A 26,186-nucleotide genomic window follows, 5' to 3' on the forward strand; every position below is an offset into this window, starting at 1 on the left:
GTCCTCCAGCTTCCCTCCTGTAAATCACAGTTATATAATTGTACTTCCCAAACTAAAGGTGGAGTTACGAGGGAACACATAAAAGTACCTACAAGATACTGAAGACCAAACCAATTTATTTAAGCAAAGAAATATAAATTTATGTACATGACAAGCACTGCCATTATACTGTTTCACGACTGGTGACCCAAAATGATTGGCTCTTATGGGTACTGTCCAAAGAACACAGAAAATTCCAAATAAACTATCAGTTCTCAGGCATCTACAGTAAATGGATAACTAGAAAATTACTAGCTAGTTTGTTCCTAAACACTGTGTTAACAGTGACAGTCAACCTCCCAAAAGTTAAATAACACCCCAAACCAGGTTCCCATGCCACCTTCCGCTGTTCTCACGATAAATACATTAGGGCAGTGTCCTTAATTTCACAGTTTTCCTCCAAAGTAGTCCAGTCTCACTGCACAATACAGACATCATTTGATCATAAGGGCTGCAGGTCGAAGACACCCATTTGAGGTAGTTTTTAAACACCACCAGCCTATACTGATAAATCACATGGTCACATCATTTAAGACTTGAACCCGTATATATGAGTAATTTCCACAGTCTTGCACAGCTTTTGTTTTAATGTGGGCTGACTTCTGTGTAAACAGCAAAAACCCGTTCACACATTGATCAGCCTCAAACTTGGTAAGATGAACTTACATAAACTACAATTACGCTCAAGACTGCAGCACAGACACTGCCAGACACTGCCTGTGTATTGCTTATTCGCTAATTCCGGCACTCTAGCCACCCTTTAGCACTTATGAATGCAGAAGTGCTCATTTCTTGATAGGCTTTAAATTGCTGCCCAAGCAGTGTTTTACAAACATTAGTACGTTCATTTTCTTAGCAGCGCATGAGGTAAAACAGGACTAATGCACAGTGAACTGAGACACAGAAATCAGTGTCAATGTTGTACTAGCCAATACTGGTATTCCCAAAACTTGAAGACAGAATTTCGTCTGAAAGAAGAAAAAATTCCATCTGACTATCATTTACACCATACTAAACATACAGAATAACAATGCTGTTGGCTTAATTCAGTTATCACAGAAAGTTTCAGAAATTTTCATCAGAACCTACAATAGTCTTCACAGTAGCCTGACTCCAGAAAGTGTTCTCCTGGAGCTCCTTGCTCTTCAATAAATTACAGAAATAAGCCTCATCCACTATGTATCTATTCATGAGCCATGCCATTTAATGAAAGAAACAAAAGCTCCCATAAGGAAAACATGAGTGACATTGTGTTATTATGCATGTACACAATAGAGGGACATCAAGGTTATATGAGTAACCCTAAAGCTATCACAAGCTTCCTTATGTTCTTAACTTCGCAGCCATATATCATATTCAAAATTCTTCCTGAAGGGTAAGAGCTCAGTCATAAACAGCAACTACAAATAATTTATACTTGCTGTATTTAAAAAGGATGAACTATGTTTTACTAGTTGCATTAATTAAATCATTTTCACAGTGAAAGAAGCATCTTACAAAAACACCAGTATTTTAGTATGACAAGTTAAAAGAAACAGTCTTACAGCATGTACTTCCTAGCATGACTTGCACGATTTTTCAACACTATCTATAGATCTACATCTGCTTCTGTATCCAATCACATTTTTCTCCTAGCACATTTTAGTACATTCACTAAATTGCTGAGCACATTAGCAACATGAGAAGCTGTAAGCCCGTTTTCTTAAATCCCAGATTCAGAAAAAATAGGAACTTAATCTCCACATGAAGTCTGGCCTTGCACTGTAAGAGGCAGAAGGGCAAGACAGGCAGGAAATATTTTCAGCATGTGATATTTCATTCTTCTTCTACTGACTTACAATGGAGCAAGAAGATCACAAAAATCAGTAGGACAGAAGATCTAATGACATCTACCTGCAGCCTGCTAAGTCTCTCTTTACTAAGTAGTAAAATTTTTACATTATAATAGTAGATGCCTGAATACACAGACAAGAACTGTATGCACACTAGATACCAATCTTTGTTCTCAGTTATTCCACACACTATGACAGAAATAGCAAAGGAAAAATTTGTTTTACAAAAGTGATAAAACTGATTTGGTAAGACTACCAAGGATAAAGTTTTAGAGCTGACGATTCTCAACCTCTGCCTCTGCACTCCCTGTAAAATTTGAAAATGTTGAATCAAAAAATTCAGCTAATCTCAGATGCATTTTGTGTGTCTGAATATGGATTATGGATGCAAAAAAGTAGTTAACACATATTCAAGATCCAAGCTACTTAATGGTCTAGAAGCTAAACCCAACACTCTTGATTTTATATGGGAAACAACTGAAACCAGTAGATATATAGTCATTTATTTGAAGTCAAAATTGTACAATTTAGTGAACAGATTAATAGATGTTTTCTATGTAATCTGTATTTATAATACTTTTTAAAAGTGCAAACCTATTTCAAAGGTCCAATGTTAAAAGAGACTACAGATGGCATTAATGCAGACAGGTATTTTTCCAGGTATGATATTTCCCTGTTTAGCATGGACAGATAAGTTGATAGCTGCCATTCAGGGTCAGATCAATGACACATCAAACTGGCGCTCTGTTTCAACCACAGCAGTGGGAGATGCAATTTGAGGACAAGCCTGGCTGTTGTTTCTGGCCTGCTCCTGCTCGTACTTCTCCATGATCACTGTTACTAGTGGCAAAATAGAGCTGTGCAACACAACACGTAAATAAAGGAACAATTTACTGTGGAATCAATGGGAGGTAGTGTTAAAGATATTATGAAAAAAATCCCTCAAAAAGACATGGAAGAATAGTTACTCTTAATGGGAAAGAAAATTAAGATGGCATCATGCTTTGAAGTAGCCAGATGGAAACACAATATGACAAATTCATACAAAAAAAAAAAAAAAACAGAAACAAAAAAACCTTCAAGAGCTGTTTGCTCTCACTGTGAAGATATCTTCCCTACTTCTAGTAGATACGCATGAGATTTATCTTGCATTTCACATGCCAAATAAGTCTTACAGTGAATTTTAGTATGTTTCATAAAAGTGGCATCAAAGAGGACAAATGAACTTCAGTTAGTTTAGTTTTGAGATATACACGCTACTTTAAAACCAGTGGATAGGCAAATTAGTCAATCAATATTTGCTAAGTTTTAACAGTTACAATATGTTGCAGAGCCAATTCTAAAAAAAAAATTAGTCATTTTCTTTTTTATAATCACTCACAAAATTACAAAGTAATCATTGAAAGGTAGTAAACCCTCCATGTACACTCAACAATGCACTGCAGATGAGCAACCATTCTGAAACAGTTCTAAATTTAGAGTTACTGAAGACAGTGTGTGACTCAGCTCAGCCACTACTATAGCAATGTGTTCTTCAGTATCTTTATCAAAGACATGTGCCCTTCAGTACCTTTTGACACAGAGAGTATACATCACGCTGAGTAGTGCAGTTTATGTAACAGAAGGAAGAGATGCCATCCAGAGGGACCTGGACAGGTTTGGAAAGAGGACCCACATGAACCTAATAAGCTTCAACAAGGCTAAATGCAAGATGCTGCACTTAGGATGGGACAGTTCCAGATGTGTACAGAGTCAATGAGAGCAGCCCTGCCAAGAACATCATGCAGGTCCTCACAGCTGAAAAGCTGGACATGAGCCAGCAGCATGCACTTGCAGCCTGGAAGACCAGTAGCATCCTGGGCTGCATCAAAAGAGGGGTGGCCAGAACAGCAAGGGAGTTGACTGTCCCCATCTACTCTGCACTTATGAGGACTCATATGGAGTACTATATCCAGGTCTGAGGCCTGCAGCACAGGAAAGACATGGATCTGTAGAAGAGTGTCCAGAGGTGGATCATGAAGATGACCAGAAGGCTGGAGCAAATCTCCTATGAAGAAAAGCTGAGGGAGCTGGGCTTGTTCAGCCTGGAGAAGAGAAGGGCTCCAGGGTTTGATGGTCATAGAACAGGGGGAATGGTTTTAAACTAAAAGACAGGAGATTTAGGTTAGACATTAGGAGGAAATTTTTCACTCAGAGGGTGGCGAAGTGCTGGAACAGGTTGCCTGGAGAAGTTGTAGATGCCCCATCCCTTGAAGTGTTCAAGACCAAGTTGAATAGGTAGTCTGATCTGGTGGGTGGTAACCCTGCCCACTGCAAGGGGATTGGAAGTGGAAGGCATTAAGGTCTCTTCCAACCCAAACCATTCTATGATTCTAAAGGAAGTTAAAATTTCTCAGTATTAAGAGAAAAGCTTAAATGACAGTCACTTAATTCCTCTATATTGTAACATTCCTTTCAACAATAAAGCCAATATTCTAGCATTAGTAGTCTTCCTGGATTCCAGCTACTGAAGAAAGCTGTTTTCACAGCCAACCTGCACTTAATGATTGCAATATATCCCCTGACACATGAGATTGGCTGTAGTGTGTCAGATCAAAGGTACTAGCTGCCTAACAACAATCAAAAGCAAACAAGCAGAGAAGAACAGCACGTACATAGCAATGCTTTCCCAGGATGCTCTCCTACCTTTAACAGCTTGGGTCTTCTCTAACACATTGCTATGAAATATATCTAAGAATGTGACTGCTTATCTGAAAAATAATGATGGATTCACCTCCACCAGATGGAACCTGTGTTTTTGTAATGCAAGCGATGAACTGTCCAGGCCAAGGCAGGCAACTGATAAGCCACAAAACAGAAGCATGCCATGCCACTAGTTATATTCAGAACAAGGAAGCATAACACGCATCTGCACCCCCAGCAGATGGAATGGAAACAGTATGCTTAAAGCATCACTCTCACTCTTGATCTGCTATGAACTCCTGTGCTCCTAAACATACAAAGGTTCCAAATCACTGTGGCTGGCACATGTTTTGAAGTCCCTTTCTAGAAATGTTAACAATATTGCAAAAAACAGAAAAAGAATGAGGACCTGAATTCAGGAATTCAAGGCTTCTACACAGATTCTAAAACAATTTTATAAAAGGTGATTGATCTGTTACACAGTCCACCTCAATTTCTGAATGTGAGGCTTACACTAGTTATTCTACATTAAAACAAGGAAACAAATCATTCTTAGCCCTCCATCCACACACTAAATAAAAACTAGACTACTGAATTTCTCCTAGTATAGGAAATGCTCCCAGAAGGTACATCATGAAACATAAAACATATGTTTTAACTACCATTCCTTTATGCTAGCCACATACACAGAACATTATTCACACATGTATTTGATGCTAAGTGTATGAACACAGCTGAGATGAACCAATGCTTCCACAGAGCTACTGCCACCAATAAATATTCAAAGCAGCAACATAAACCCACCCTGATCATTCCAAAATAAGTCTGAAATATTACTCTACCCGCAGCAAAATAAGCAGCTTACTTTTAGGATTACTTTTCTGCAAAATACAGAGCACACACCTTAAAAAATATCCCCAAGTAATGATCCTTAGTATACTTCTCCTTGCATCAGCTGCTACTTCTTCTGATTTTCACTTTCCAGTTCTCTGAAATAAAAAGAGATCAAATATTTTGGGTTTATTTCAGCATTTTTTAAACACATTGCAAAACTAAAACTAGATACTCTGCATTCCATTGTCAGTTTCTAACCATAGAAAATATTTAAACAGCAAAAAAGATACAGTTGAGGAAAACAAAAATCTCGGAAGATTTCTTAAATGACTGCAAGTAGTCATATGCTATCACTTTATGCCAGTTTTGAGAGATGAAGTATTTTTTCTACACGCAAGTAGCTGAAGTTTATTTAATTATTTACTTTACTTTTTGAGAAAACTCTTTTCTTTTGAAGCAGTGTATTAAGTCTGGAAAATTAGACAATTTATTGCTGACCTCTACCCTTGATAAAAACAGGAAAAAAAAAAGCCATTAATAAGAAAAACAAAAGCATGGGGAACTAAAATCCATTGGCATACTTCACTGACAAAATTTGCAAGAAAAAATTAATAGTAATATTTTCACTAGACTGCAAGAAAACAAATAGCAACATGAGAAAGGGACCAAGTAAGCACAGAAATTTCTTCTATTGCTCTAGTTACTGTAATATCTAGAACAGTAAAAAGACAGTTAAAAAGACCACAGCACTCAAATTTCAAGCTGCAACTCTGAACTGCAATCTAGGTGAAGCAAACAGCAACACACAAGGCTGAATCTTTAAGGTTTTATATAAGAAAATATATAAAAGTAATTAGAAAGATGCTTTGCATGCAGCTTGCAAGTGCAAGCTATTGTGTATAAGCTACATTTTGACTCATCTTAAGCATTTGTGCACAATCTCATACCAGTTTAAAATTAAATCAGGAATCTTTTGCATATTATTTTCTAAGTTTAAAACAAAGCATAAATAATGGAACACATGTTTTAAATCTTACAAGAGGACAGAATGCGAACAAATAGCATTCAAGCAGATATTATTTAGTATTCCTTTCTTGTTACTTAGTGATATTCTAGAAACAAAGTGCTGCCTAATATAAATACAAAACTTTCATTCTCCATTACCAAAAATAGGAAAGACTGTAAGTAATGCTTACATTCAGTCACTGCAAGGAAACAGCAGTCACGGGCAGTTATATGAAAGGAGAAAAAAATGCACTAGACGAGAATCACTGTTGCATTCGGTCTTTAATAGAAGAAGGGAATACTTGCAAAGCACAAGATTTAAATACATAAAAGAAAGTCTCCACCAGCAACTACCAAGAGTAAAACAACAAGAGCAAATGATTACAATACATAGGCTGTTCCAAAAGTAGTGCCTCCCATTCATTTCCATGGAAACTACAACTGATACACGGAACACAAGAACACTGCTTGATAGAGCAAATTCTCAGCTACAAAGCATTAATTTTCAGCAAAGTAGCCACTATGAGCTACACACTTTAACCAGCAATGAACAAGAACCTGCATGCCATGCTTGTAAAAGTCTGAAACAGAGGAGGTGACCTCTGGTCACTGCTGAAATGCACCACCCACCACCTCACTGTGCTCACATCCACTGTTTGGCCTCCATAAACATTCAGCAAGTGTTGATGAATGTCAACAGGTGCCATTTTTTCTGCATGGGCGAATTCAATGACCCAACTTTGTTTCATATGCAATTCCATGTCAGACGCCAGTTTGTCAGACTGCTCCTTAGTTGCCATCTGTCATAGGGTACAAAATTGTAACCAAATATTGATGGAAAGGTTCAGCCTCCACTTATCAATACCACCTCCGACATCATGGGCCAACATCCTAAAATAGGAGGCATTACCTTCAAAACAGCTCTCATCAATTTGGCTCCTATCTTCCCATCACAAATATAAACCAATTAGAAATGTCAGAATTCCACTGGACAGAAAAACTCTTTTTTCTCCTTTCTTGCTTCAGATAGGATACATGGTAGTAAAATGCATACTACCATCAACATCTGAATGAAGGCAATTGTGAAAAAAAACCACGTGTGCTAAAATAATCCTTTCTGAAAATTCTGTTTCTAAATAAAACAACAGACTGCAGCCACTAAAACAGAGACAAGCTGCATTTTCCGCTCTCTGCACAGAGGTAAAATGCGCATCTTTTTTTAAACACAATACTATTCAACATGTTAGAAGGGAGATTTTTTGTCTGTTACTACAAAAATAAAGCACACTACCACCTTTTTTTTGTTCTTTTTTTATTTCTGGTTACTTCTGACTTCATGTCTACGCGCTTGTTTTCATCTACATGGAGGTCATTTGTAGAATTTGAAACTAGTAACACAAAATCTTTCCAATATTGGTCTGATTGATAGGAGTATATTTACCACTACACAAAACAATAAAAAAATCTTGTCAGTAAACTAATCATACAGCTACCTAAAAGACAGTGACAAAATATTATCACTATTTCTGGCCTCCTACACAGTAGAAACTGAAAGGTACAAACAGCTTGCTTCCTCAATGCAATAAACCACTAGACAATGAAGATACAAGAGAATTAAAGCATGATAAGGAAAGAGAAGAAAATCTAGATCAACTCTTGTTTTCTTCAATTATTGCTGAGGAAGTCAAAGCAAATCACACACCAGATCTTGGGGCACCCTGAAGTATTATAGGAACATTTAAAAATAACAAATTAATAGTAAGAATTCACCAGAAGCAGCTCCTATTCGATAGAAGTGTTACAGTACCAAGTATGAAATTGAGTACAGTACCAAGTATGAAATTGACAAACTACTAATACTACAAAAACTTAGGCTTAAAGTAGTGATTACTCACTAGTGAAGAAGAGTGGAGAGCAGAAAATAAACTCTTTTTTCTTCAGAGCTTGACAGGGAAAAGTACAACAATGTCTGACTTCCACAGTGGGGAAGGTGTTAAAATCATACTAAAGAATCTGTAAACTGGAATCTGGTGAGAAAAACAATACCGATTGTAAAGGAATGTCATGTACTGCAATTCAAAGAGTTCACTGGGAAATCAAGCAGATGATAGACAAGGGTAGCAAAGAAAACACGTCTGAAAAGTTTTAGCTGTATTATCTAATAGGAAGTTGTTACAGAAGGGAAGCTTGTAGCATGAGATTTAAGGAATAGAGATCCACAGGGGACAGACTCAGAAGTGCCATCAGAATCCATGCCAGGCCATGTTCATCTGTTTGGATTGGTCACCTAAATATCTACCATTTCATATAACATCTGTGCTTAAGCTTGTAAACAGTACTAAATATACGCAATCAAAACTGATGCTACATAACAAAAACCTGCAGACAAAATGCAGAATACTGAGCAACAGGCATGTAAAACAGCAGGTGAAATCACTTATCAGAAATGCTGTGTAGCATTCTAGGTTGCTTAACAACACACAGGAGAAAACACTGGTTGTCTCTGAACATACATCTTCAGCAACATTTGTTCAGTGCTTTGAAGTGGTCAGGTTTGGAAATATCCAGAATATCAGAGAGTTTTTTTTATGAAGGGAGGAGAGAACATCACAGAATATATTCTCAAGTTGCTGATAAGAATGGTGTTCCTGTATCTCCTAATTATTCTGTCTCATGAAGAACAACATAAAGTACAGGCAATATTGATCAGAGTATGGAACAGCTTCTGCACAAAAGAAAGCGAAGAGAATTTTTTAGCTTGCAAAACATGTAATCACGATGTGTCAGATGAAAGTACAAAAAAAGTGATAGCACAAAGTGGCATGATATATCAGATGTCTGAAGTGCTTCCCAGAAGAATATGGGAACATCAATTGAAACTTTAAAAAGTTGTTCTTAAGTACTTCTTCACCAAGTAAATAATTAAATGAATTTAATACCTAAAGATATTTTGAGACCAAGAAACAAACAAGTTCAAAAATTATTAAAAAATTCATGAAACAAATCTTAGACACAGAACATCCACCTCAAGACATCTCCAAACTGCACAAGTAGGAAACACATGCCAGCTGAACTGCTACTCTACATCTGTGGCAACAGTCCTATGTCAGCAGTAAGTACTGCAGCTATATGAATCGTGGTTTTCTCTAGCATCTGTGATCCTATCAAAAAGAATAAAACCACTTTTAGACCCCTCTCTGATTAGAATTAAAAAACATATTTGGACTAAAAAGTTTTTGCTTACCTGAAGGAATTATTTTCAAACATGAAAATGGTAGTAATAGATGTGATGGGATTAAGTTACTAACAATCACATAAGACAACCTAAAGGCACCACCTAAATATTTCCATAACCACCAAAGAAAGATACTTATCCACAGCAGAAAGATTTCTGTCAAGCCTATCTTCTCCAATTTAGCATTCCTCTGCTACTAGCATGGGGAAAAGTTTCTCAGTGACCAAATTTTATCTTCTTGTGACTTAAGAACAGAGAAAAGAGACTATATTCTTTGCAACTTGAGCATACTATTTTTTGCCTAACCAATTCTAATTCTTTCAGTCTTTTATTTGAAATAATTTTGTAGACCACTGAAATCACTTAAATTTGGTCCCCATCTCAGTTAAACTCAAAGCCTACTGTGGAACGGTGGTGGAGGGCTCCCAATGCTGAGAAGAGCAGAGATTGCTGCATATGACTTTCAAACCTTAATGCTTTTTTTTTCCCAACAGTAAAATACTGTTTTAACCTATGACCTATGTACGCTATTCTCCTGTCCACCTAATGACACATGCTGCTTTGTTCCAGAGGGTCTCACATGCTCATTTTCCACAACGCCTGCAGTCGCTCCCAGCTCCTTATGGTCTGAAAACATCCTTAACATGTTCTATATTAGATCACAGAACCAAAGAATACCCCAAGCTGGAAGGGGCTCACAAGCATCACTGACTCCAACTCCTGGCTCCACACAGGACCATCCAAAATTCAAACCCTATGTCTGAGAGCACTGTCCAAACATCCCTTGAAATCCAGCACAGTCATGCCCAATGCCCTGGGGAGCCTGTTCCATACCTGCTGCCCTCTGATGAAGAATCTTTTCCTAACACCCCCCTGACCCTCCCCTGACACAGCTCCATGCCTCCTGTCACTGTCACCAGAGGGCAGAGCTCAGCGCTACTGCTGCCCCCCACTCCCCGTGAGGAGCTGCAAACCCCATGAGGCCTCCCCTCAGCCTCCTCTGCGCTGGGCTGAACAAACGCAGGAACCTCAACTGCTCCTTACACATCCTGGCCTCCAGACATTCCACCACCAGCTCAGACCTCCTGTAAAAAACAGATAACAAGCAAGAGCTGGCACTGCGGAAGAGAGCTACACAGTAGATGCTCTTCAGGAGCAGTTGCTCAACCAAGCTTGCATCCATCATGTGGAAAATTCTACTCAACAGCCACAGGCAAATAGCAAGGCAGATGACTGTCATGGTTTTATGAGCTTTGTTATTGGTATTCCACGTCATAACATCATGTAGTGCACTGGTAGTTAAAGAGTTAATGCTCTAGTTCTGTGGACTGACGATATTTCCGAGTACCTTTCTCAGAAGAGAAAAACTACAAATCCCAGAAGACTTCACTGTTTTTTTTCTGGTTTCCATTCAGAGGGAAAGACACAATGGCTCAGGAGTCACAAGACTGCCTCTTCTTTTACTGCTCATCACTGCAGTGTGTGCTCCCTAGCAATCTCGCCTTCAGCATTAGAGTAAGGCCTTTGGTTTTGGACACTCTCATTTTATTTATTAGCTTCAATTCCAATTATATTGTATTATATTGTGTTATCTTGCATTCTGCTATCATATTTAGTAAATTAGTTGTCTCACTTAGCTGACTGCCTCTGTTTTGTTTTCAGCCCTATCTCAGGGTGTGGGTCTGTGGGTCCCCCCACCCCATTTGTCACAGGTGAAACCAGGTGAAACCAGGCCAGAACCGCTGAGAGTGACTGAGGCTGAATTTCACCAGGCAGAAGAGTACACAAAGGTGAAGGCAGCTACAGGCTCAGAAGAGCAGAGCAAGACTGGCTGCCACAGTGATACTCAGCCACTGTGCCTCAGGACTCATTGCAGCACTCCCAGCAACTCTGAAAGTGGCAATGCCACATAGAAAACAACACACTAATCCCGCAGCTCACTCACAAAGGGGATACGCACCTAGTTTCTAATTACCTCCCACAGGATTACAAATAAAGAAGGCTTTCCTCCTGTATTTTTCCAGGAATTAAACTTCCTTTAAATTATGTTACAGACTGCAAGGGAAGCCAAAGAAAAGCACTGAATAGAAAGGACCTGAACAAAGAATTTCCTCTGAACTCTGTATTCAGCAGTGGTGCAACAATTATCTCCACGTTAGTAAAGACGATTCTATCTCGGCAGAAGCTGTGATCAAATACATCCAGCCTTCTTAAATGTTTGAGTTTTCTGCACAGCTTTTCCCTTTACAGCTATGTTCCTGTAGTCTTCCTTTGATCATGGCTATTCCACGTTTTTATTCAAAATTGGAAATGAGCAGTTCCATAGCTTGTAAGGAACAATTCCAGTCACTTGGTACAGAGTATTTTATTCTGATCTGTTTCAGAGACTGGAAAATCAAAATCCTGAATTAAAGCTGTAGCTGTTCCATCTTTCTAACTGTACTGATCCAAACTAAAGATAGGATTCTCTCAGCTCTTTCTGTATGTGCATGTACGCATATCCATATATGTGTATGATGCATATCCTGCATACTCAAAAAATAATGTAATTCAAGCAGGAATTAAACTATGGACCAACATCATTCCAAATTTCTCCTTTTTTCACATGAATATATTGATGTCATTAACAACAGCATTCACTGGTGAGGTCTGACAAATAGCAGAGAAATACTGGCCTAAAAAAATCTAATTCAATTACCTGCTTTTTATTATTATCATCCTCATCTCATGCATTTGGTAGGTCTTCTGAAGAAGTATAAACAGTCCTGCTACTCTGATGTTGCAAAGGTTCTACCTCCTAAAGGAGAAAGTTGTTACAAAGAAGCTTGCAATTCTAGAATTATAAAAAAGTTGCCCTCCCCTCCCCCCCCCCAAAAAAAAATCAACACAGAGATCAGCTCATGCTGATTTTCAAGTGTATAAAAGAAATTTCTAAACAAGCACGAATAAAAGACAAGTCAAATATGGCATTTTCAAGAGGAGAGGTTTTGAATGAATAGTGAAGATGGAAACAACTGCAGTGAAAAGGGCAGCAAAAATCAATGCTGAAATTAAGGACTTCTCTGGTAACCTTGTTTACTAATAATTTGTTCTATACACATCTATGCATTCCTTCACTAATTTCTTTTATTCTATTACATGTCATCTTCACTTGGTTAGGAAGAATTTGAACCTCCTGTTTCATTTCTTGATCATCACTTGCTCAGAATCATAGAATCACATTTAAGTTGAAAAGATCCTAATCAGCATAAGGCTTAGTGGTTACCAAGCTGAGCTACCAAGTCCCATCACTATAACATGTCCCTTAGTGCTGCATCCTCAAATCCCTTGAATACCTCCAGGAATAAGGACTCCACTATTTCCTTGGGCAGCCCCTCTCCATAACGAAATTCTTCCTAATATCCAATCTAAAGTTCCTTTAGCACAGCTTGAAGCCAATTCCTCATGTGCTATCACCCACCACTGCAGGAAAAGATCAATGGAAGAGGTCCTGGGAGTCCTGGTGGATGACAGGTTGGCCATGAGCCAGCACTGTACCCTCGTGGCCAAGAAGGCCAGTGAGATCCTGGGGTGCATTAAAAGGAGCATGGCCAGCAGGTCGAGGGAGGTGATCCTCCTCCTCTACTCTGTCTTGATGAGGCCACATTTAGAATACTGTGTCCAGTTTGGGGCTCCCCAGTTCAAGAAAGACAGGGATCTCCTACGAGGAGTCCACTGGAGGGCCACAAAGACAATAAAAGGCCTGGAGCATCTCCCATGTGAGGAAAGGCTGAGTAACATGGCTCTGTTCAGCCTGGGGAGAAGAAGACTGAGGGGGAATCTGATTAACGTTTATAAAAATCTAAAGCAGGCATGTCCGATCCATGGCCTGCGGGCCACATGCGGCCCAGCATGGCTCACAATCCAGCCCACCCTCCCCCTGTGATTTAAAGGTGGTGGCTCTTGCCAGTGAAACGGCCCTAGGCACCCGTCCATTCCCCAGCAACAACCAAATCATCAGTGCACTATTAATGTTGTGTCAACTGAAACCAGGGCACGGAGAGGGCGGTGCTTACTCAAACTAAGGAAAGAAAACTGTATGCATTTTGATGCACTGGCTAAACTCAGGGCTCTGAACAGCAAAGAATATGCAGTTGTGATTTCTGTTTTGATAAAGGAATTTGAAAACAAAATCACAGAATCCATAGAGTTGGAATGGACTTTTAAAGGTCATCTAGTCCAGCTCCACAGCAGTCAAACAGGTACATCCACAGCTAGATCAAGTTGCTCTGAGCCCTCTCTGGCCTGACCTTGAATGTCTCCAGGGATGGACCTTCCTCCACATCTCCGGACAAACTGTTCAAGTGCCTCACCACCTTCACTGTAAAAGACTTTTTCCTTATATCCAGTCTAAATCTACGTTCTTTTAGTGTGAAACCATTTCCCCTTGTTCTATCACAATAGACCCTGCTAAAGAGTCTGTCCCCTTCTTTCTTATAACCAATCTCAGATATTGAAAGGCCGCTTTCAGGTCTCTTTGGAGCCTTCTCCAGGCCTAACAGCCCCAGCTCTCTCAGTCTACCCTCAAAGAAGAGGTGTTCTATCCCTTGGATTATTTTTGTGGCCCTCCTCTGGACGTACTCCAACAGGTCCACATCTTGCCTGTACTGAGGACTCCACATGTGGACACAGTACTCCAGGTGAGGTCTCACCAGCACAGAGCATAGAGGCAGAATCACTTTCCTTGCCCTGCTGGCCACTCTTCTTTCAGTGCAGCCGAGGATACGGCTGGCTTTCTGGGCTGCGAGGGCACATTAGAATCATAGGATCATAGAATTAGCTAGGTTGGAAAAGACCTACAAGATCATCCAGTCCAACCATCCACCTACCACCAATAACCCCACTAAACCATGTCCCTCAACACAACATCTAAATGTTTCTTGAACACCTCCAGGGACAGTGAATCCACCACCTCCCTGGGCAGCCCATTCCAGCGCCTGACCACTCTTTCAGAAAAGTAGGGTTTCCTAATGTCCAGCCTAAATCTCCCCTGGCGCAACTTGAGGACATTCCCCCTCATCCTTTCATTAGTTACACGAGAGAAGAGGCCGACCCCCAGCTCACTACAACCTCCCTTCAGGTAGTTATAGAGAGCAGTAAGGTCTCCCCTGAGCGTCCTCTTCTTCAGACTCCTCACCAGCTTCATTGCCCTCCTCTGAACACGCTCCAGGGCCTCAATGTCTTTCTTGCAGTGAGGGGCCCAAAACTAGACACAGTACTTGAGGTGTGGCCTCACCAGGGCTGAGTACAGAGGGACAATGACTTCCCTACTCCTACCGGCAACACTATTTCTGATACAAGCCAGGATGCCATTGGCCTTCTTGGCCACCTGGGCACACTGCTGGCTCATGCTCAGCCGAGCATCGATCAATACCTCCAGGTCTGTTTTCTCCACACAATCTTCCAGCAACTCTGCCCCAAGCCTGTAACATTGTCTGGCATTGTTGTGGCCAAAGTGCAGGACCCGGCACTTGGTCTTGTTGAACCTCATCCCATTGGCTTCAGCCCAGTGACCCAGCCTGTCCAGATCCCTCTGTAGGGCCTTGCTACCCCCAGGCAGATCGACACTTCCTGCCAGCTTGGTGTCATCTGCAAACTTACTGAGGGTGCTCTCAACGCCCTCAACAGTAAAGATATTGAAGAGGACAGGCCCCAGCACCGACCCCTGTGGAACACCACTCTGACCAGTTGCCAGCTGGATTTAACTCCATTCACCACTCCATTGCTGCCTCATGCCCAGCTTCCCATCCACCAGTACACCCAAGTCCTTTACAGCAGGGCTGTGTTCAATCTTTTAATCCTCAAGCACGTATTGGTAGTGGAGGTTGCCACAACCCGTGTGCAAGACCTTGCACTGGCTTTGTTGAAGTTCCTGAGGTTCTCCTGGACCCACTGCTCAAGCCTGTCTAGGACTCTCTGGATAGCATCCAGTCCCTTGATCATGTTGACTGCCCTCCACACCTTGAGGTTTCAAGATTACTGGAATAAAAAAAAAATGAAAAAAAAAAATTCACATTTGTGAGAATATTTTCAGTTGATATATGATCTGTAAATTTTCAAATGGAATGTATAGACTTACAATCGGATATTCAATTCAAAAATCTGATCATGTCTCTTTACTGGACCTTCATAATCCCTATCTTAGTAGAGAAAAATATCCTTCGTTTCACAATCACACTTTACTCATGTCCTCCCTTTTTGGCAGTACACACATTTTGAACAATTACTTTCAAAAATGAAGTACAGGAAGAGTAAAATTTCATGAAAAATCTCAGATGAATACCTTGAGAGCTCACTAAGAATTGCAGCCACTGCCATCGAACTGGACTAGTGCATCAGCTTCACAAAAACAAGATCAAATATCCCACTAGTTTTACGTTTTTGTTTCTCTTTCTTTTTTTAACATTTTAAGAAAAATATTTAAAATTAAAATGTTTTGTTATTTATACATTACCAATACTGTATATTTTGTGAGAGCTGCTCCAAAAGCAATGCCTCCTATTTTATTATGTTGACCCATAACATCAGAGGAGGATATAGGTGGTATGACAGCAGAGATGTAACCTTCCCACCAACATTCCATTACATTTTATTGCCATGTGACAGAAGGCAGCAGAGGGGAACTCTGACAAAATGGCGTCTGACATGGAACTGCATACGAAGCAAAGATGTGCCACTGAATTCCTCCCTGCAGAAAAAATGGCACCCACTGACATTCACTGATGCTTGCTTAACATTTATGGAAATCAAATAGTGGATATGAGCACAGTGAGGTGGTGGATGGTGTGTTTCAGCCTTGATGACAGTGGGTCACCTCCTCTGGTTCAGATTTTTATGAGGGCAGCGTGCAGGATCTTATTCATCGGAGATGAAAATGCAAAGTTAGTGGTGGTGATTATGTTGGAAATCAGTGTTTTGTAGCTGAGATTTGCTCTATCAAAGTGTTATTGTGCTCTTTGTACCAGTTATTGTTTCCATAGAAATAAATAGGATGCATTATTTTCGGAGCAACCTACATATATGTGGCCCAAGACAATTTCTATTCACTAAATGCAGCCCAAGCAAGCCAAAAGGTGAACACTCATGATCTAAGGGGAGGTGGGAGGCAAATGGATGAGGCCAGGCTCTTCTCACTGGTGTACCGCAATAAGACAAGGAGTAATGGCCTAAAACTTGAACACAGAAAGTTCCATACAAACACATGGAAGAATTTCTTTATGGTAAGGGTGGCAGAGCACTGGAACAGATTGCTCAGAAAAGCTGTGGAGTCTCCTTCTAAGGAGATATTTGAGACCCATATGAATGCCTACCTACAAGACCTACTGTAAGGCAGCTCCTTTAGCAGGAGGGTTGGACTCAATGATCTTCTGAGGTTCCTCCGAATCTCTGCAGTTCTGTGTGTGATTCTGTGTGTAATACCCTCTCTGCTGCAATCTCCTACCAGGCAGTTGTACAGAACTATAAGGTCTCCCCTCAGCCTCCCCTCCTCCAGACCAAACAATTCCAGTTCCCTCAGCCAATCCTCATAGCTCTTGCTATATAACCGCTTCACCATCTTCAGTGCTCTCCTCTGCACACAGTTGAACAACTCAATACTCTTCTTGTGGAGAGGCGTCCGAAGCTGAACACAATACCCAAGGTGCCATCTCACCAGTGCCACACTGAGGACCAGGATGCCGCTGGCCTTCTTGGCCACCTCGGCACACTGCTGGCTCATTCATGTTCAGCTGGCTGACAACCAGCACCCTCTACCCTGTTTTCTGCCAGTCAACTTTCAAGCCACTCTTTCCCAGGCCTACACTGCTGCACAGAGCTATTATGATCCAACTGTATTATTTTCTCCTTGTGGCCCAAGATCAGACAGAATTTCTCCCTGGAGCTGAAACAATTAGACTAAAGACCCACCAATAGTTTGTAATACATGACAATACTGGTCTCTGTGAGAGAAAAATGGTATAGTTTCAAATATTTATCATTCATTGAAAAGAAACTCAGAAAGCAATCAGGTGGTGGCTGCTTCTTTCCTCCTTCATTATACTAACTACAACCTTCTGGTTTATTAAACACTGCTTAGTTAACTCATAGTTCATTCCCTTTTCTTGAGGTCACTTATTTCCTTGGCACTATATCACATTAAATGTAGATCAGCCTCATGGTATTTTACACAGAAAACTAGCCCATGAGAAATACAAGCCCAAGAAGAACAGAGTCCCTTCTTCTCAGCTCATTTTTCAGACTCTTACACTGCAGGATATAAACCATAAAATGTGACTTGATAAAAGGCACTGCCTGAAATTTTTATTTGCTGTAACTCATCTGGATGACTTATGAAGAACACTCCTGAAAAGCACTATCTCCTTTGAAAATGTATAAATGGACTAAGTTTTAACTATATTTAATTATACTATAACATACTTGATGTTAGAACAATGACAAGTTGTGGACATTTAACCTCCAGTGTCTCTAGAAAAAATGATGCTGAAGTGCACAAGAACAACAAAAGGCATGCACAAACTCTTCATGTGGAAATGTGTCTGCATACATAAGATTCAGTCTGAGTGAACTTATTACAATAGCAGCTTGTTAGGGGTTTTTTTTTTTTTTACACTAGTATTTCACTCCATATGTCAAAAGTATTCTTTCCAGATAAGATACCAAGCAGCTAATTTTTTTTATTCATGAAGTCAACATTCCTCAGGACATAGAACCACTGACAGTAATTCTTCAGGAAAAAAAACAAAGACGATAAGAACATTTGTATTTTATGCAAGTTATTTAAATCCCTCTGTGAATTCTTGTTTTACTGTTCTCCTGGACACTTTAAGGGAATTGACACTTTAAGAGAATCTGACTAACTGCATCTTTAAATCTGAAATCCCAATTTAAGAAAAACCATATCGTAGGACATGAGCCATCCTGCTGCAATAACTGGTAACAGCCATCTGTTTAAATAGCTAAATCTGTAATGTCCTTATGGACCATACTGCAGACACAATCCAGATCAACTGATGATAGTCTTATTTTTAACCTGCACACCACTCTCACCCTCTGAAAACAGGCTAACCACATCCACACCGCAAATGCCTACAAATCCTCCATGCTCCCCGAGGCTGCTTGGAAGGATTTTTGATGACAAAGCACCGGAACATGAGAGATCACCCTGTCAGAGCCCACTAGAACAATAATTTTAACACACAAGGTTCCAATGCATGCTACTTGTAAACATGAAGCCTTACATTTGAGGACACACACATACAGGAATACTTCTGGAAGGTTCTTCTGCATAGAACACAAACCTGCTGCAGTGTGCATCTGTAACATGGATGAAGCAGAGGAAACAATCGCATCAGCTATACGCAGGTTTCCTTTCATAAGGTGCCCACAAAGCAAGTCAAAAGCTAAGTCAGAATGCATGCAGCACAGAAAACCAAGAAGCTTCAGAGGAAGACAAGGACTGAATAAAACTGAGATTTCTGATCAGAGTTAAGTGTGTATATAATTCTCTTCTCCGATGAAAAAGAAAAAAAAGACTAATTTGGACAAATTACATGTTTTAGACATCGAATAAGTTTGTTCATCAGATTTACTTAACACATTTACTGATGAGGGATTTCCCACTCCAGTTTCAACCTTCATCTAATCCAAAAGGCAGAAATGGGCTTTGAAAGGCCTTTCTGAATCTTTGTTACAAACCTTTAATTCTTTACAGTTTCTCAATGGCACACTTCATAGAATCATAGAATGGTTTGGGCTGGAAGGGACATATAAGATCATCTAGCTCCAACCCCGCGATGTAGGCAGGGACACCTCCCTCTAGACCAGGTTGCTCACAGCCCCATCCAGCCCAGCCTTGAATGCTTCCAGGGAGGGAGCATCCACAACCTCACTGAGCAACCTGTTCCAGCGTTTCACCACCCTCACAGTAAAGAATTTCTTCCTAGTATCTAGTCTAAATCTACCTTCTTCCAGTTTAAAGCCATTTCCCTTTGTCCTGTTGCTATGTGTCCTTCTAAAAAGTTCCTCCCCAGCTTTCCTGTAGGCCCCCTTCAGGTACTGGAAGGCTGCGATAAGGTCTCCTCAGAGCCTTCTCCAGGCTGAAGAGCCCCAGCTCTCTCAGCCTGTCCTTGTAGGGGAGGTGCTCCAGCCCTCTGATCATCTTTCTGGCCCTCCTATGGACCTGCTCAAACAACTCCACATCCTTCTTGTGTCGGGGGCTCCAGAACTGGACACAGTACTCCAGGTGGGGTCTCATGAGAGCAGAGTAGAGGGGCAGAATGACCTCCCTTGACCTGCTGGTCACTCTTCTCTCGATGCAACCCAGGATATGATTGGTCTTCTGGGCTGCAAGCACATGTTGCTGGCTCATGTTGAATCTTTCAACAACCAGCACTCCCAAATCCTTCTCCTCAGGGCTGCTCTCAAGCCATTCTCCACCCAGCCTATACCTGTGCCTGAGATTGCCCTGACCCAGATGCAGGATGTTGCACTTGGCCTGGCTGAACTTCATGAGGTTGGCCTTGGCCCACCTCTCAAGCCTGTCCAGGTCCCTCTGGATAGCATTCCCTCCCTCTAGCATGCTGACTACACCACTCAACTTGGTGTCGTCTGCAAACTTGCTGAGGGTGCACTCAATCCCACTGTCCATGTTGCCTACGAAGATGTTAAATAACACCAGTCCCAACACCAATCCCTGAGGAACACCACTCATCACCGGTCTCCACTTGGACATCAAGCCATTGACTGCAACTCCAAGTGTGACCATCCAGCCAATTCCTTATCCAGGGAGCGGTCCACCCATCAAATTCATTTTTCCCCAACTTTCAATTGTTAACACTCTTGTGCATTTGCAAATTAAGCATTTCCTTTTATCTGCTCAGATTCAGTTACCACACCTTTTGAATTGAATTGGTAAACAAAAATATATATTATGGAAATGATAGAAAGGCAACTCTCCTTCAGGGAAAGTACACCGTTCATAGGTGTGTGTGTGGTTTTTTTTAAACACATATGTATGGGAACTGCTGAGTCATGGCCTGAACCACTGATTGAGCACCTGGAAGAAAGACCCAGTCAGCCCTGGGAGCACAGGTGAAGACAATTCACCTGTGCAACCAGAAGGGGTGGAGCCTGGCTCCACCCCTCTTCGGCCTCATTTAAGGGCTGACTGCCCCTGAGGAAGGATCTCTGCCTGGAGATCCCTCCTTGGTGGGAGCCTTTTCCTGCGAGCCCCAAATCTTCCAATCCGGGTGAGCGCTGTATTTTCCTTCCACCTTTTGTAACACTGTTTCCATTGCGTTAGTCCTGCTTATCGCTACAACATAACAAATAAACTCACACCAACAAAAAGCAGGTGTGTGTTCATCTGCTTCCACGCTTTCTAGCATTTCATCTATAGAAGGGCACTCCAAAGCTGAAAGATTTTCCTTGAAACTGGCTACAAAAGAATTTGTCACAATATTCTTCTGGAAGGATAGGACAATTTTTTTAAAATACCTTTATTCAGTGTTTGGTAGAATTGTCCAAGCTTTCACATCTTTTAAATTTAGCCACCTTATTTGCTGCACCTCTTCTCTGGAAGAAGTTTTGTGGGGGCACTATTTTACATTAATGAACATTTCCAAGCAGAAACCACTACTATGGATTCAGATATTCCCTGAAGGGGAAAAAAGAAACCAATGAAAAAAATTCAAGGGCAATATACTACACTAACTTCATTATAAAAATAATTTTAAAAAACGCATAAAATTGCATAGCAGATAAGTATTCAAAGACTATACAGATTTATACGATGACCCTACTCTTAACTGTTCATATGGTCACCAAGGTTAAACTGTTATTTACTCATTACCAGCTAAAATATTAATAATACATTACTTGTCTGAGCATTAAAGTACCAAATATTCAATAAACTTATTCCTGCTTCATTGAATACTCTGAAAATAATATTAATAGTACTCCGGTCCAGTCTGTTTTGTTCAGAGAAAAAAACAAACAACTTACTATTGCCATTCTCAGTACAAACAGTAAACCATGTAAATATGATAACAATGTAAGTTTCAATATGCTGTAAAAGTATGGAATCAGATTTTCCAGTTTTTCTAAAGCAAAAAGTCATGCATAAACAGAGCTGGAGAAAAGTAGCAGAGCTGACAAATCAAGTAGTGAAATTAAAAGATTCACAAATTGAGGATGAAAATCTAATTGCCACCCTCCCTGGAACATGCATTACGTGATCATGTAATTACTTCCACAGTGCTTTCCCCAATAAACACCCAACTCGTTTATTAGAGGATGGAGTGCTCTGGGGATGATTCAGTGTTCTGTCAGAGGGGCTCATCTTCACAATGCCATCATGCTCATTGCTGTAATTTTATGTCTCCCAGTTTCTAAACAGGCAGTTTCAAGGAACAAACGATTTGTGATTAATACACGTATAGTATTGCTCTGGATTCCATTTCTTCTTCTGCCGAATAGTTCTCACATAACAGTAAACAATTCACAAACTTTTCACAGATTGCCTCTATTTAGAAGATAATTGATTTTTCATTAGGCCTTAATTATGGTAATTTATTTTAATGCTAAGTATTAATTTCTTCATGCCTCAGCTCCTTCAGTTAAAATAAATAGCTTCCAAAACCATAATATGAAATAAAGGCTGGAAGAACTAAGATTTTTTGAGAAAAATTACAAAAGACCTTGTGAAAGGACAGTCTTCACACCAAGATCTAAACACCATGTAGAAAAATGCTTAACTTTATCAACTATTAAGTAGTTATTCATTATGTATTTTCATTACTGGCACCTAATGAGACTGTAATTCAAATGGATTACATTATCGTGAAAGCAGTATTGTAAAGCATATCCTAAATGACAATTTTCCCATAACAGTAGAAAGTTTTGTGTGATTGCATCAATACAGAGTTATGTGGCAGGAACGTCTCAAAGCACACAGCTACTGGTATTGCACCACATTTAGCCAAACAAGAAAGTAAGTGCAAGACCTGGCCCTAGTAGTAGCTCTGCCCCCAGTAGAAAAGAAGCAGAATCACATCAGAAAGCCTAACAAAATATCCCTGCTGCTCAGGGAGCAAGCTCACAAAACAGACATGACTAAGCAACCAGAACTACATCCTTTTATGCTAATCAATACATTTCAGAGATGAGGAGCTCTGACAAACAAGTACCCCTGGCAAGAGAAGAGTCACTGAGCCACAAAACAGCAATGAGCATGAGGAGCTGTCTCCGTGCTCGGCTGTGTCAACCACACGTGCACTGTGAGCCAGTTAGTAACAAGCTCAGATGTGGGAAAGAAAGCTGGAAACTGAAGTTAAATCATTTGGCACCATCCACATAGTGCAGAAAGGCAGTAATGTAAAGGAAATTGGTGACTGTAGAGAAAACAGTGGTCTGAGACTTAAAGTAGAAGTACAATTCAATCATCCAGATTAATAACAACACAGAGCGCAAATTTACCAGGAACTTATCATCATCAGAGAAACACCCAGCACTGAGAAAATCTCAATTGCTCCAGACTGCACTTGAAACAAACCTAACTCTGCACTTGAACTTGTCAAAATAATTTTAAAAAATTACAGCCGTACCCTGAAATGTGATTTCATGATATGAGATGATGGCAATCCAAATTCATCATCACAACAAGTTGTCCTTAAAGAAAAAAAGAAAGTAATTATAGATACACCCTGCACGTTAAGCACTCACAAGACTTCCTGTGCACTGTGCACCGTGCCCCACCACACATGTACCTCTTATAAATAAAGGCAACCACTCTCTCTTAAAATCTGAAAACAAAATCATGAATTCCAATAAATCACTGTTAGTAATTCTCAAAATAAATCTTTCCTAAGACATCATAGTTACCTAATGCAAATGTAATACAGCAGAAATGTGCATATTTACACACAGTACTTTAAATCCTTTTACTCCTTAATCAAATGCCAAATACTCAACCATTCCAAGTCTCCCTCTCCTGTATAACAATTCTCCCTGCTCAAGTTTTTTAATTCCATGTTTAATAAGGCAAATACACAAAAACTGTAACTCAGCAGTACTAGAGGGCAGTCCCCTTTAACTCCAGATAAGAGGGTGTACGCAGTTTACTTTCTGCAGAATTGAACTTCAGCTCTCCTCTTGCCGCTCCTCCTCCCTCCCCTCAGCCAAAGACCCCCCCTTCCTCCTTCAGACCCACTTCCCACACACTGAAGAAAATCCTCCTCCCTAAGAAGCAGTGACCTCATGCAGCTCGCCCACCTCCTTGTAAGGCGCAGCGCCGGCCAGCTGCCAGCCCAAGGGCCAACAGGACGGCCCATTTCTCCTTGCAGCAGGCAGGAAGTAGGGTCTCGGCGCAGGCAGAGCACAGGCCATGGGAAGCCTGCCTGGGACTGGAGCCTAGAAGCAGCCTGCCTGCTGTCAGCAAACCCTCCAGCATGCTCTGTGAGGCACTAGCCCCGGCACAGAACGCCTTCAGCAAGAGAAATAAAACTGCAGTACCTGCTTACAGCGCAGCACACAGTCACTCACTGTTGCTTCCCAGTGTTCAGTCTCCTCGTTACAGTGAAGTACATGTTAACTTCTCTCCTCCTAAGGAAGGCCCACTTTTCCTTCACATCACCCTGCCCTCGAGTCCTCCCATCCCTTACCCCAGCTCTGTCAAGTGACAGAGGAATTTCAGATGTGCTTAACACAGCAGTCCGCACACCAACTGAGAAGAACATTCCTGAGAGATTTAGTAATTAACTAAGTTACACTTGTGGGAAAGCAGGGAAGGCTCAGGCTGCCCTGAGAAGCTGTGGATGCCCCATCCCTGGAGTTGTTCAAGGTCAGGCCGGATAGCGCCCTGGGCAGCCTGATCTAATGCCTGATCCAGTGGGTGTCTATCCCGCTCACAGCAGGCAGGGTGAAAGCAGACAATCTTTGAGGTCCCTTCCAACCCAAATCATTCTATGATTCTGAGGATCTTAGTGATAATTAGATAATAAAATCATAGATCATTACGGTCAGAAAAGACCTCTATGATCACCTAGTCCAACTGTCAACTCATGTCCTTCAGTGTCACATGCATGTGTTTCCTGAACACCTGCAGAAACAGTCACTCTGTCACCTCACTGGGCAGCATGATCCAATGCAATACTGCTCATTCTGAGCGGAGATGTTTTCTAATATCCAACCTGAACCTCCCCTGTTGCAACTTAAGGCCTTACCAAGTTTTTGGTAAGTCAGAAAGGAACCTTGCACATATAAGGCTTCATCTTTCCCTTCTAAGAAGCACCCCCAAAGCTAGGCTCCTCTGGCAGTAACACAGCACAACTGGACATTCCAAAGTGGCAGCAGCACTGGTGGTGTGCCGTAATAGATCAAAAAGGAACTGCTTAAAGGAGAAAACAGGCATTTGTCTCACTGACAGTAACTATTAACATAACTCATCCCATAATATGTGCATCAGTAGCAATTTGTTTTGATTGCAGGCAGATTGCAAGTATCAACTTCCCACCTCCTTGCACCTTCCAAAGACTAACACACACAGCAGACTGCAGCAGTGTTCTCTGCTGGAAAAACACACCTTTACTGTATATGACCTTGTCAGCATACTTAAAATAATACCCATTAAATTATTTTGGTCTTGAAAATCAGGAGTTTCAGATGTGGCCCATATTGCAGTTTGTTCAAAGATGCTGCAATAAGCTACGGCAGAGCATCAGAGTTATCTTGAGGAAATTTGTTAAAGAGTGTGGGAAAGTTATATCAAGTTGCTGGGAGGTTCCACTTCCTTTTTCTCTTGGTAGGGGAACATAAAACGGGTCGTTGAAAACAGCAACAAACCCAGAGGCATTCACACTGGTGAGTATGTTCAATGGAAAAGAAGCAGCCCCGACAGAAAGGAAGAGGTAATGCCATTCTGCATGCTTCATCTTAATGCACCAAACACGTGAGCTTGTGGTGCCCCTCTAGATGCCAAGCCCAGGAGCTAGCACACTGTAGCTACCCGGAGTGTATTCTGAGACCATCACACACACACTGCGGTCCTAAGAAGCGCCCGCTGCGCAGACTCGAAACAGAACCTACGAGGAGTTACGAAGTCTCCAGCCCACAGGGCACCGCCAGAGGGGAACAAGCGGTGGGACGGATTGCGGCGTTCGCGGGGGCCACACACGGCAGAGCGGCAGCCGCTGACCCTCGGCTCGCGACAGTGCCGCTGCCGGGTGCTGCCCTCTTCCTGTCCGCTCCGCCGAGCTCGGACCCCCGGCCCCGGCAGCAGTCAGTCCCTAGGGCGGGGGCGGGGATGGCGCCCGCCGCGCCTCCTGCCTGGCGGGGCGGAGCCGCCGCCACCGCCGCCGGGCGGGCTGGAACCCGCGGCTGCTCCCGCTCCCGCCCACGCGTCCCTGGCGGGGCGGAGCCGCCGCCGCTGTCATGGCGTCTCGGGAGCTGTCGGCGGAGAATCGGCCGCTGCGGTGCCAATAGAGCGCGGAGGAGCCGGGCGGCCGCCGGTCCGGGCATGGAGAGCC

General features: G+C 41.5%; 1 protein-coding gene across 6 annotated transcripts in view; it reads right to left on the minus strand.

Annotated features, from left to right (window-relative positions):
- Positions 1–26,186, minus strand: part of FER (FER tyrosine kinase) — a 185,913-nt gene that overhangs the window by 159,335 nt on the left and 392 nt on the right. For 2 of the 6 annotated variants that reach the window (XM_021379740.1, XM_021379739.1), the window contains exon 2: positions 5,457–5,542. The gene's annotated coding sequence lies outside the window, so the exon portion shown is untranslated. Of the gene's footprint in view, positions 1–5,456; positions 5,543–8,287; positions 8,420–12,325; positions 12,425–21,159; positions 21,292–23,267; positions 23,332–26,186 lie in introns of those variants that run through there. The other 4 variants (XM_021379737.1, XM_021379734.1, XM_021379735.1 and 1 more) reach the window with 4 other exon arrangements.

The sequence above is a fragment of the Numida meleagris genome, chromosome Z (assembly GCF_002078875.1).
Source record: "Numida meleagris isolate 19003 breed g44 Domestic line chromosome Z, NumMel1.0, whole genome shotgun sequence".
Taxonomy (NCBI): domain Eukaryota; kingdom Metazoa; phylum Chordata; class Aves; order Galliformes; family Numididae; genus Numida; species Numida meleagris.